Source organism: Entelurus aequoreus, linkage group LG09, assembly GCF_033978785.1.
Source record: "Entelurus aequoreus isolate RoL-2023_Sb linkage group LG09, RoL_Eaeq_v1.1, whole genome shotgun sequence".
Lineage (NCBI taxonomy): Eukaryota > Metazoa > Chordata > Actinopteri > Syngnathiformes > Syngnathidae > Entelurus > Entelurus aequoreus.
The window spans coordinates 29,895,364-29,908,621 of record NC_084739.1 but is presented as its reverse complement, the minus strand read 5'-3'; the positions used below and the strand labels follow the sequence as shown (position 1 = coordinate 29,908,621).

At 37.4% G+C, this 13,258-nt stretch overlaps 1 protein-coding gene across 2 annotated transcripts in view; it reads left to right on the top strand.

The window, feature by feature from the left end:
* The window catches only part of b3galnt2 (beta-1,3-N-acetylgalactosaminyltransferase 2), a 59,857-nt gene extending 50,431 nt beyond the window's left edge, over window positions 1–9,426 (top strand). Inside the window, exons 13-14 of one of the 2 annotated variants that reach the window (XR_009827254.1) lie at window positions 2,838–2,923; window positions 8,511–9,426. The gene's annotated coding sequence lies outside the window, so the exon portion shown is untranslated. The remainder of the gene's footprint in view (window positions 1–2,837; window positions 2,924–8,510) is intronic. The other variant, XM_062058543.1, reaches the window with a different exon arrangement.
* The last annotated feature ends 3,832 nt before the right edge of the window (window positions 9,427–13,258 follow it).

The window sequence follows — 13,258 nt, the reverse complement described above, 5'->3', positions numbered from 1 at the left end:
AGTGTATATGTAATGTAGTATTTGGCACATTTATAATAACATTTAATATTTACGTATTTTGACCATTTTAAGCATACGCGGCACATTCATATTAAAGAACGCATCACGTTTGCGTTTTTTTTTTCTTTTTCATCACTGATTATTACTCACTGCAGACTTCATGAGAGCCAACAAACATAATAAAACATAACTTACTGTGCAAGGTCTGCTAAGATGCCGACAGCTAGGATGTTCATATATTCCCATTTAAATGAAGAATAACTCACAATCCTCGCGAAGAAACGGGGTGCTTTGTGTCGTTCTCGCCATGTCGGGTCCTAAATGGCTGTTAAAGTGTACCAACTTGTCTGGTTACATTCTCGGACATCTACTTTCCAGGTGAGAGGCATGATTTATTATCAATAATAAACTTCCAGGGAGCAAGGAAGCGAGGAAACACCTCGCCAGTCGATCATGTCGAAATTGTACACAAGCTTGTTATCACAGCACCGCTATAAATAGTTCGCCTGCGTTAGTGCTTGTAATAACAATATCACTAATACTTGGTTAATATTCAAGTCACAAAATGTAAATGGAGTATTGTTGGCGCTTTTTGGATGGTTATTTATTGGATTTTATAGGCGGAATACAGGACCTTCCATTGGTGTTGCTGTAAGTGAACTTTTATTTACGTTTGTTTATTATTTAGAATGCATTAAAAAAATTAAAAAAACATCCGTCGTGTCTTTCATAATGATTGTGAACGATAGGCAACGTTTAAAAAAAGTGCAGTTCCCCTTTAACAGATAATGTCAGCACACTTGTGTCATGTTTACTTTGTTGAATGAATTCCATGTCTGCTGGTATGGGGATACAGTATAGTGGAAACACAATGATCAGGTCGATCAATCCAGTTCATACGGTTGCTAACTGAACTGTACCACTCGGTGGAAACGTGGTTATTGACTGCGTTATTTGCGGAGATATGACAAGCTTTTCGGCACACCTAGTTTGTACTGTAAGGTGCCATTGTGCAAAGTAGCGATGTGGCCTTACTGCAGTGGTTCTCAAACTTTTTTTGTCATCCCCCACTTTGGACAAGGGGGAGTTTTCAAGCCCCACCTGCCCCCATCACCCCAACAGAACGCAAATGCCAAGCTCAACATTTTCAAATTTATTGAACATCAAGTAACATCAAGTTGTATACATTCAAACTCAATAACATAAAATAACATCAAGTTCAATAATAAATAAAATAACTGTGCAGCTGTGGTATAACCTGCATCAAGTTCAATATCAAATAAAATACCTTGCGTCAAGTTCAATAATAAATCAAAAAAAGTGTTATAACTTGCATCAAGTTCAATAATAAATCAAATAAAAGTGTTATAACTTGCATCAAGTTCAATAATAAATCAAAAAAAGTGTTATAACTTGCATCAAGTTCAATAATAAATCAAATAAAAGTGTTATAACTTGCATCAAGTTCAATAATAAATCAAAAAAAGTGTTATAACTTGCATCAAGTTCAATAATAAATCAAATAAAAGTGTTATAACTTGCATCAAGTTCAATAATAAATCAAATAAAAGTGTTATAACTTGCATCAAGTTCAATAATAAATCAAATAACTTGCATCAAGTTCAATAATAAATAAAAATAAAAGTGCCCCTTTGCAATCTTTGCAAAAAAAAAAGGAGGAGCTAATGCATTTGGCAAGACAGGGCAAGTGAACATGAGTTTTACAGTACTCCAGCATTAGTGGCTGCAATGAGCCTGTTTTGCACTGCACAGCTTTTCAAATCGGGGTTGCAGGCTTGACACTGCCACTGTTAAAACCTCATTGAGTTTGGGGCTGAGCTGCCTTGACCCGAGTGCTTCCCGGTGAATGACAGTGTGTCCAATGCGCATTTGGCGCAACCCTCTTTATTAGAGCCTGCAGCCCGTTTCTTTACCCTGCCATGGTCTGTGCGCCATCAGAGCAGAAGCCCACACAGTTTTCCCATTTAAGGTCGTGTTCTTTGAGGAAACTGTCCATTATATTGAACAGCTCATCAGCATTGGCTCTATTTTTTATGTATTTGCAAAACAGCAAATCCTCGCACAGTGACTCGCCATTCACAAAGCTTCCGCTTAGCCCCGCCCCCATTAGTTACTGTTGCTATGTCTGTCAAACTTTCGCTCCTACCTAGAAATTTAAAGCCTACAGGAAAAATAAGTAATTTACATTTATTTATATAGCGGATTACACAGACAGAATCACAAAGTGATTTACAGTGTGTATAGAACATGAAAGCATAGTAAAAAAAAATATCTAAGAATATAATTGAAAAAAAAAAAAATTAAAGTGAAATTTCCTCCCGTTCCTCGCGCCCCACCTGTCATGTCTCTATTCCCCACCAGTGGGGCGCGCCCCACACTTTGAGAAACGCTGCCTTACTGTATTTGTAATAGCAGCCTAGATCCCACGTGGACTAATCATTGTACTATTTACACCACAGACTTGGTGCAGGTCATAAAGAAAGCTCAAAAAGATAAAAGGTATTTTTGTTTATTTTAAGGGCAGATGCATTGAGATTTTTGTGTTGGCTAGTATATGAATTTCCAACTCCAATGTCGACTCAACACATGTGAAGAAACAGTCAGCAGACACATTTTTCTGCGACTGAAATCCGTTTTAACACCCTAAACGGAACATAAAGTCCTTCACAAGACGAGTGATAGCTGTTTTCCTGAAACTTATTTAAAGGTGAACCTGTAAAAGGTTTTTGGACCAGATAAACCACCGGCAGCCATTTTATCAATTATCATGAATGCCTATGCTTCACATTTTTGATGAGGTTTCTGTTTTGTTTTAGAAATCCACCGGTGCAATTAGGCTGACATTTTAAACACGCGCTGTGGTTGGTCCCTTGGAGAACACCCCCTCCTTCCTTTGAGAGCTGTAAGAAAACAAAGTCACATCTGCATGCATTCTGCTCTCCTACTTAAAAATACACTTCACACCACCACTACCTTCTCTTGTCATTATTTTCCACTGATTTGTGTTCTTGGTGAAGTGAGGGGTAAAACAAGGAAATAACACGCAGATTAAATCTCTCATTTGTACTTGACTGCTTCTTAAGGAGACAACATTATCTAACTTGTCGAAATGTCATTGAAAACTATGTGGTTAGGGTGGGGGGTTGTTTGCTGATGTAAAAGGTTGAAATTACCAACAGTGTCCTTACTTTGTGTCCCTTTTAAGAATACTAATGTGTCTCTTCATATGTCGGATTTGGCCCCGATCTCACCTTATAAATGATAAATGGGTTATACTTGTATAGCGCTTTTCTACCTTCAAGGTACTCAAAGCGCTTTGACAGTATTTCCACATTTACCCATTCACACACACATTCACGGCGGGAGCTGCCATGCAAGGCGCTAACCAGCAGCCATCAGAGGCAAAGGGTGAAGTGTCTTGCCCAAGGACACAACGGACGTGACTAGGAAGGTAGAAGGTGGGAATTGAACCCCAGTAACCAGCAACACTCCGATTGCTGGCACAGCCACTCTATCAACTTCGCCATGCCGTCCCTTTCATCTTATGAAAGATATTCTTGCATTCAGTGTTATTTACTGTGCCATGAACTAACTCATTTACAGCGCAAGAGAGGCTCTGGTACAGACGAGAGTTAAAGTGTGTGAGATAATGTGTCAAAGAGGAACGTTTTGCAGCAATCTTGTTGTACTCACAGATCAATTATTGTGAGCCTCAACTTGCCCGTGAAGCAGAATGATTGAGAAATTTGTATGACAAACTAAAATAATTCATCACAATGCAACAAGACAGGGAAAAAATGCATATTAGACAATCCCTAATAATTTGGGCCCACATGCATGCATGTGAATTCCAACTGTTAACCACCTTTCCGAAATGACTCTTTATTTAATTAATAATTCGAATTAGCATAGTCATAATTCCTTTATTTTCAGGGATTTACCGCTGTCTATCTTTTTTTTAATTTTTTTTTTTTTATAATGTCCTGCCCAGCTTCTCGGGCAAATCATATAGTTGATGTAGATGCCCATATCGGCTGTTCAGATTTACTTTACAAAAGAGAAGTGTAGGATACTTCTCTTGTTGCCTTACTTGTATTTTGACTTTATTAAATGTATTTATATTATCATTTGGTGCAGCCGGGCCGGAGCAGGAGGGGATAGAAAGAGAGAAAAAGGAAGACAGAGGGGGGAATAGTGGGGACAAGAGGGGGATTAGACAGAGAGACAAAAACAACAACAGCAAACACAACAACAACAACAACAGAGCAACATCAGCAAATACGACACGTACAAATATGATGGTAAAAGTAATAGCAAATAAGCAGTTAGCGAAAATTTTAAAAAAAATACAGAAATGACAATGAGCATTATTACACTAAAAATGGAGCAATATGAATACCAATAGAAATAGTGCTATTGATAATAAACAATACCAGTACTTTACCTTTATTATCAACAATACAATTGTTCAAATGCAACAATACATATACGTAATGATAACTTGAGATACGAAAGAATGCAGAAAAATGGAGGGGAAGAAAGAGAAGCAACCTACATTAACCTTGTAGATTGTTATAGTAACAATAGGTTAAGCTTTTTCAGTGTGCCATGTGTTATACCCAGTTTACCCTAGGGCAACAACGTTAATATATGTTTGATGAAACGTGATTATGTGCATGAGTGTATGTGTGCATATGTACTTGTATATGTACAGTATGTGTATATGTGTGCTTGTACAGTGAATGTATATGTACAGTATGTGTATATGTGTGTACAGCGAATGTATATGTACAGTATGTGTATACAGTATGTGTGTTTGAACAGTGAATGTATATGTACAGTATGTGTATATGTGTGTTTGTACAGTGAATGTATATGTACAGTATATGTATGTGTGTGTTTGTACAGTGAATGTATGTGTAGTATGTGTATGTGTGTGTCTATCTTTTATATCTGCCCGCTAGCTTCACATTTCAACTGTAAAATGTGCTTTGCATATTAATTTTGAGTTTTAAGTTTGAGTATATATTTTAATAATCAGCCAACTCATTTTATTATAAACCAAATAATGTTACCTAGTTTTTGTTTTGTGTTTTCCAATGCATCTCTATACTGTTTGACCTACAGAAAAAAGTAAAGCCTATTTGCATAAATTGGATAGGAAATACTTTTATTTATCCCACAATGGGGGAAATTACTTTTCCATGATCAAATTAAAGAAATAATCTGTTCTAGTGTCAAACGTCCAGCATTCTAAAACTAAAGCTGTGCAGACAATTTAAAAAAATTGGATTTAGCATTAAGGGTAAAGTTTTTTAGTTTTTTTTAAACGAAATCATTGTTTTAAAATGTTTTATTTGCTCATTATTTTTCCCCAACACATTACCTTTCTTTTCACTGCTTATTAAATAACCCCAATTTATTCACAAATTGCATTTCTGTCAAAATGTTGACATCTATGTATTTATTTTTCCGTCACTTTTTAAAAAATTGCAGCTGTTTCTCCAACTTTGAAGAAACCTTGTTTAGGTCCTAACAACTACAATGACTTCCGTCCTATTTCCAATTGACCTTTCAACTCAAAACTCCCTCTACGAACCTTTCCTGTTTTGTTTTCACCTCTGTCACAGTACACAAACTGCCATATTAAAACTCCCGGACGACCTCTTCACTGCAGCTGATTCTGGACCTCTCTCAATGAAGGAATCAATAAAGTACTATTTATCTATCTATCCTCGTCCTCCTGGACCTGAGTGCAGCCTTGGACACCATCCAATACACTAATACTAAATACACTCTCACCCATTGGCATCATCAACACCCCCCAGGACTGTTTTCACTCTTACCTCACAGTCCGGACTCAGTTTATACAGCTCAAATCCTTTAAGTCATAACCGGTGTTACCCAGAGATCTGTCTTGAGCCCCTTTTATCATTCACCATTTCCCACTTGGCCATATCTTCTGAAAATGTAACATTCACTTTAACTGCTACACTGATGACACCCAGCTGCACCTCTCCATCAAGCCTAACGCCACACTTCCACCTGCCTCCCTCACCTCCTGCGTATTTGAAATAAAATGCTGGTTCACCTCAAACTTCCTTAAATTAAACTGACAAAACCGGAGATAATTTTAATAGTACAAAATCCTCACTTTCCAAAGTCAACCATTTCTTCTCAAGTATTGACAACTCCCCAGTGTCATTTTGGACAGCACGCTGTCATTCCGACCTCACATCAATAACATCACTTGCTCTGCTTATTTCCAGCTCCGTAATATTAATTGGCTGCGCCACTCTCTTACTGTCCATGCTGCCTCCATCCTTGTTCAGTCTGGTCATCTCTCGCATCGATTATTGCAACTCCCTTTTTTTGTCCTCCCCCAGAAGTCCCTCCACAAGCTCCAACTAGTCCATAACTCTGCAAAATCCCCTCATTTCATCACTTCACGCCCATCCTGCACAAACTTTACTCATTCTCGGTCAGGCAAATAATTGATTACAAAGTTCTTCTCTATACTTTAAAGGCCATCCACAACGTCACCCCTACTTATTTGTTACATATTGATTTCATCCGTTGTTGTTTTATCATTATCTTATAATTATTTTATCTGTATATTGGAAAGTGTCCTTGATTTTTTTTTGAAAGGTGCTTGTAAATTAAATGTTTTATTATCTTGACTTATTATGTATTGGTAATTAATGTTTTAAAAACTCTTACAATTAATCTTATTTCTTATCATTATTGTATCATTTTTAATATTTTCCTTAAATTATACAAAAACTATTGGCTAAGGATAGCAAACTTTATTCCTTTCTGTTTAATTACAGAGGGATGATTTTAAAACACTAAAAAAAAAAAATTCAAACGACAATGTAAGCGAACTGGGTATTGTGTCAACATATAGAAGCTAGGAAGGGTATCGATTATCAGTATTGGAGAAGAAGAGTTGCAATCAAGTAAACTCTGCTTCTTCCTATTTCTTTTCAGACTTGTTGTATTGTGTAAATGTAACCACGGGATGATCTTTATGTAACTTTTAGCATGTCCAAAACAAAGTATAGCAAACCAAGCATAAGATGGCTTGTTTTTGGAAAGTTATTCCTTTTTGTTTGTTTCAGACATGTTTAACAAGTTATATTAAGGAACACCATGTGGTTACATTTGCAAGATTATTTATGTATTTAATATTTGTTTACCTACTATGGTATATTGTTTATTTATTCACTGTTATGTTACAGAGAACAACGAAATGGGATACAATTGCTATGGTATGAAAAGGGGTAGGATTAAATAAGCTCAGCTTCTTCGTACTCCTTTTCGGACGTGCTGTAATGAAACAACTGGAAATGTGTGATGCATTACATTGTATCGTATACATGTTAGACTTAGACTTAGACATTAGACTTAGTCAAACTTTAATGATCCACAAGGGAAATTGTTCCACACAGTAGCTCAGTTACAATGATGGAAAGTGTAAGGATGGAAAGGACAATGCAGGTATAAATAGACTAAATATAGCGATATAAAATATAACATATATACGTAATATATACATAATATATGTACAGTATATTATATATACTGATATATTATATTATGTCTATATCATATACACAAAATATAACAATTACCATGTACAATATTACAGTATATGTGACAGCAGCAGCATAAAAATAGAGAGTAGATCCAGCAGAAAATAGACATTAAAAACAAAGACAAGTAGTTAACATAGAAGGTGTCAGGTAATAGACAGATATAATCTATTGCTGTTCGAAATAAACTGAAACTGAACTGAACAATACAACATTACCACAGAAGGAAGAAACAAAGCCTAATCCTACTCTTTCTCCATGTCTTTTACTGATAAGAATTTAAGGTCACTTCCTGTGTGGAAAAAAAAGATGACACATTAATATACGTACCGTTGTGAAAATATTAACTGTACATAATGATTTATGATATATGACACCGGTGATTAGTGATGGTCACTGTATGTTATGTATTACTTAATATTGTCATAATGGTTACTACTGTCAAGTTATTTTTCATTCAGCTGCAGCAGAGTTGTGCATTGTATTTCTTGGTGGTTGAGATTATGTCATCTTCAATATGTCTAGTTCCTTGATGTCTTTGACAACAAGTATTTGACTTCTTCCTGTCCTCCATGAATGGAAAAACAAGTGTAAAAGCAACCAGGCCATAACGTAAAAACAACTTAGCACTCTGCTGTCAATATGCCCAATGTTTACCAAACTTACTTGTTGTATTTTTGTAATTCATTCATGTGTGACATCATGCATGACGTCGACTGCAGAAGCTTTTGATTTAAGGTCTTCTATGTTAGCAGTCCTTTACATGCTAATTATTAGAGGCAACTTGTCAAAAAAAGGTTTATTCAGCTCTTAGAAAGCGGAGTTTACAGTCTGCTGAGCGGCCTGCATTTGCATCCTCCTCTTAACAACTTTTTTTTTTTACTCTGCATGCAGAATGTTCCGCACTGCTGTCAATCATCCCCACCCCACCCTCATCCGTCCATCCATGTGTGGTGCTCTCGGGGAGATGAGGAGGAGGAAATAATTTATTCATGACACCCGGCAAGCAAAAGCAGCATTTTTGACTGTTTATGACTCGCAGGAATGAGAAGGTAATATTAGACACACAAGCGTTACACTTTCATTCCCACTCAGAGGATCCTCTCCATGCTGTCTGCAGCAGTTGCAGATGAAATAGTCCAGTGGTTCTCAAACTTTTTTTTCCCCCAAGTACCGCCTCTGAAAAAACTTGTCTCTACAAGTGCCACCTTAATGACCCACATTAAAATGCAGTAGCGTAGTAGGCCTAAGTATTCATTAAAAACGAGGCAGCTGTTTTATTGAACAAGTATATTGAATGTGGTTGGCTATGTGAGATTACACACAGTTTGAATATAGGAAAAATAAAACACTGTGCTTTAATGGAGTGATTGTTTGACGTACCACCAGATGGAGCCCCCACAGTTTGAGATATTCCATAAATGATTTGCCTTCAGTCCTTGTCGATGCACTGCTTATCTAAAGTGAATCATGTTGTTTCATAAGCCCACTCCACTCCTACTGCAGGCGTATGCTAGATGGTAATTAGCCGAGTGAGTGAGTGACTGTCATAAGAGGATCACGAATGAGCTCACGGGCCTGCCCACGACACGCTGTACAATATAGCAATGCAATCTTTCCCAACTCTGAAACACTATGACGCACGAAAAGAGAAGGTTGAAAGAAGCCAATACTTCATTATTCCTGCTTATCCCAAATGGGACGCCAGGAGGCTGGCAGAAGGGTTTTGCACACAAGTAAGGGGCTGGTAAAGATATGCATGAGCACATGTTGCTCTGGGTGCAGTGACATGAATATTAACCAGGCTTTTTATGTCTATACATCAACACAGCTCCAGTGTTCTCATCTTGTTTTGGAGGACATTAGCAAAACTAACAGCTGCCTCCTTAGCGACTATTCTTCTTGTTCATCAGTTGAGGCGACATGTTCTGTCACTCAAACCAGTGAATCCACGTCATGATCACGAAATTCAGTCGCCATTGGAAGTTGTAATATTTGGAACTATGTTGACAGTAGCTATGTGCACATGGACACAGCTATTCATCCATCCATCCATCCATTTTCTACCGCTTGTCCCTTTCGGGGTCGCAGGGGGTGCTGGAGCCTATCTCAGCTGCATTCGGGTGGAACACATCTACCGTATTTTTCGGACTATAAGTTGCAGTTTTTTTCATAGTTTGGCCGGGGGTGCGACTTATACTCAGGAGCGCCTTATGTGTGAAATCATTAACACATTACCGTAAAATATCTAATAATATTATTTAGCTCATTCACGTAAGAGACTAGACGTATAAGATTTCATGGGATTTAGCGATTAGGAGTGACAGATTGTTTGGTAAACGTATAGCATGTTCTATATGTTATAGTTATTTGAATGACTCTTACCATAATATGTTACGTTAACATACCAGGCACGTTCTCAGTTGGTTATTTATGCCTCATATAATGTACACTTATTCAGCCTGTTGTTCACTATTCTTTATTTATTTTAAATTGCCTTTCAAATGTCTATTCTTGGTGTTGGGTTTTATCAAATAGATTTCCCCAAAAAATGCGACTTATACTCCAGTGCGACTTATATATGTTTTTTCCCTTCTTTATTATGCATTTTTGGCCGGTGCGACTTATACTCCGGAGCGATTTATAGTCCGAAAAATACGGTAATTGGATTAAATACTTAATGTAAACACGCCATTCAGAATATTCTGACCCGATCAAACACGTTCGGATCAAAATTTCATTCTGATCTAGACGTATGGTTTATGCCAAAAGTCAGTCAGATTGTAGCGCATGAAAACACTTCTTCCGAAATTCGGGTTAGGATTATCCTTACTGCGCATGTCTGTGACGTCAACTATACTTTAGTAGTGAAGCGGGGACTAAATTTAATAGTCTCGGAATGAAGTGATTGTCTTGCTGCTGTCTCCCAACATTCAACATGTACAGACGTAGAGTAATATACTGTTGGGTTTGTTGCTTAAAAATGAGACTAGCAAAAACAAAATACGGTTTGGAGTGTCACGTGTCGATGTAACAATAAAAAAAGGGATGAACGAGCTGTTTTATTCACAACGTTACAGCTACTCCAAGTGCTCCGCCTGGCCTCAGACAGACACAGAATGTTGTAACAAGAAGACACGCCACAACCTGTAAATAATCACAATATAAAAAGCACAGAACACCCCCTTTTCAAAAAAGAGGCAAAACAAAAGTAGTGAACAAATAACACACCTTTCCGTTTAAGTTTGGTTCTGCGCATGTCAAAGTAAAGTATTCCGATTTAAGATTTGATGCATGAAAATGCACGTCATCATCAAATACTTTTTTCAGGGTCCATGTACACAGTTACATTCTAATCCGAATAATGATCAGATTAAATAAATGTCCATGTACACGTGGCTAGTATTAATAACCACACTTATTCATGGAATATAAAGTAGAGCGAGTGGAACACAATCCAATCCATTTGTTGGGATTTTCCATTTACCCCATAGGAAATACTAAAAATACAAATAGTCTGTTCTAGTGTCAAACTGTTGCCATAATAAAACCTTCATTAGAATTGTTAATATGATTGTTTTTCAATGCTTTAGCATTCTCAAAGGTGATACAAGAAGAACTACAAAAGCACTTAGAGAGTCCAGATTTAATACCAAGTAGTTAAGGGAGGCAGGATCGGTCATACTAATGCCGATACAGATACTTGTGGCCAAATTAGCATTTTAGTATTCTCTTGTCCAAACGATTATTTTAGTCTAAATGCTTGTGTAGTTTTTCTCTTTCTCAGCTGTCTGGGGCCTGGGTTTTGTCCAAAGATAAACATTTTCATGGCCTTGATACAGTCTTGGAGCCCAAACTCCCACCTTCTGTAAGTCTGGGACAAAGATTGTTGTGTTGTATTCCGTATTATCCCATGCTTGCATCCCTGTCTACTGGACACTTCACTCAACCCCTCAATCCCTCCTTTTTCATGGCATTAGGACCTGGAAGTTCCTTAGTTGCTCTCTCTCTTGCCCTTCTCTCACTTCTCCTATTGCTCTGTAACCTGATGTTTTTTTGAGATCTCAAATAAATACCTTAGCTTAAGACATTAGCTTTCTCTTGACATTTCTTTATTGAATAGCAAAAATTCCAAAACCTACATTACATCTTCAAGATCATTGAATAATTTAATTTTGATCAGTCAAAAACACAAGATGGCCGTGTAACAAGAAAGAGCGCAGACCTCTACCATGCTCTTCCTTCCAATAAATAAATGATAAATGGGTTGTACTTGTATAGCGCTTTTCTACCTTCAAGGTACTCAAAGCGCTTTGACAGTATTTCCACATTTACCCATTCACACACACATTCACACACTGATGGCGGGAGCTGCCATGCAAGGCGCTAACCAGCTGCCATCAGAGGCAAAGGGTGAAGTGTCTTGCCCAAGGACACAACGGACGTGACTAGGAAGGTAGAAGGTGGGAATTGAACCCCAGTAACCAGCAACACTCCGATTGCTGGCAATCCAGATCAGCCCCGAAATGTAATCACTTATTCCTTATCCCATTTCTGACATTTCCTGATAGTTTTGTCAACATCCGTCTTTTTTAAAATATCTTGCTAACTAATTAACAGAGAAACAAACCCCAGCAAATACATAACCTTCTGGTGGAGGTAATTATACAAAGGATAAAGTAAATTGCTGTTTATTTTGGTTCTTCTGTCGCTTACAAACAGGCTGCAAGAGGGTTCACTCCTTACATCGCTGTCAGCAGCTGAGCACTTTTGTTCAATAGCGTAATAAGATCAACGGAGTGAACCCTTTGTAATTCCCACACTGTGGGTGGAGGCTGGACCGCTAGCATTCACACACACAGATGTAAGATAATGTGACACCTAGTAGGAATTCTTAGGATCACCACCTAAATCTAGTACCTGTTCCACATTTCTGAAATTTTTGGAGACTTTCAGGAAAATCTGTCCATAACTTTTGAGTTACGAACGAACGAACGGAACGAACCCACGCACGCACGCACGCACATCTCCTGGTGTAGGTAAAACATAAAAACAATAACCACTGTTAATAACGATACATGCATCTGGGAAATAATCTCAGCACTTCACTTGTTCCACATTTTATGTCACTGCCCTAGTTCAAAATGAAGGAAACCCATTTCCACCTGAAAATTTTGCACACAACACCAATAATGTTAAAATAAACAAGGTTCTTTTTGGAAGAAGGCTGCGAAATGTGAAAACATTTTCTGCACACCTTGTAAAGTAGTACCTCGGTTTTAGTTGGGAATCTGTTCCAAAAGGGCCGACAAAAACGCAATTGTGCAAAAACTAGAGCAATTTTTCCACAAGAAATTGTGTAAGTGCATTTGGTCATTTCTAGACAAACAAAAATAAATAATCACAACACTTTTTCTTGAGAGAAAATAGTTTTACATGCAGAAAACAATGTGAAAAAACAGAAGTGATGAATGAAATGGAAAAATTAACACATAACATCACTTTATTGAAGACTGTTGATGTGCAGAAACGAGGACATCACCTTCATACTTTGCCAAAAGTTATTTCCTAAATTCAATTGTATTTCTCACCTTCTGTATCAATGTACTTTCCATTGCAACTTTTTTTTTTCACTCCTTGGT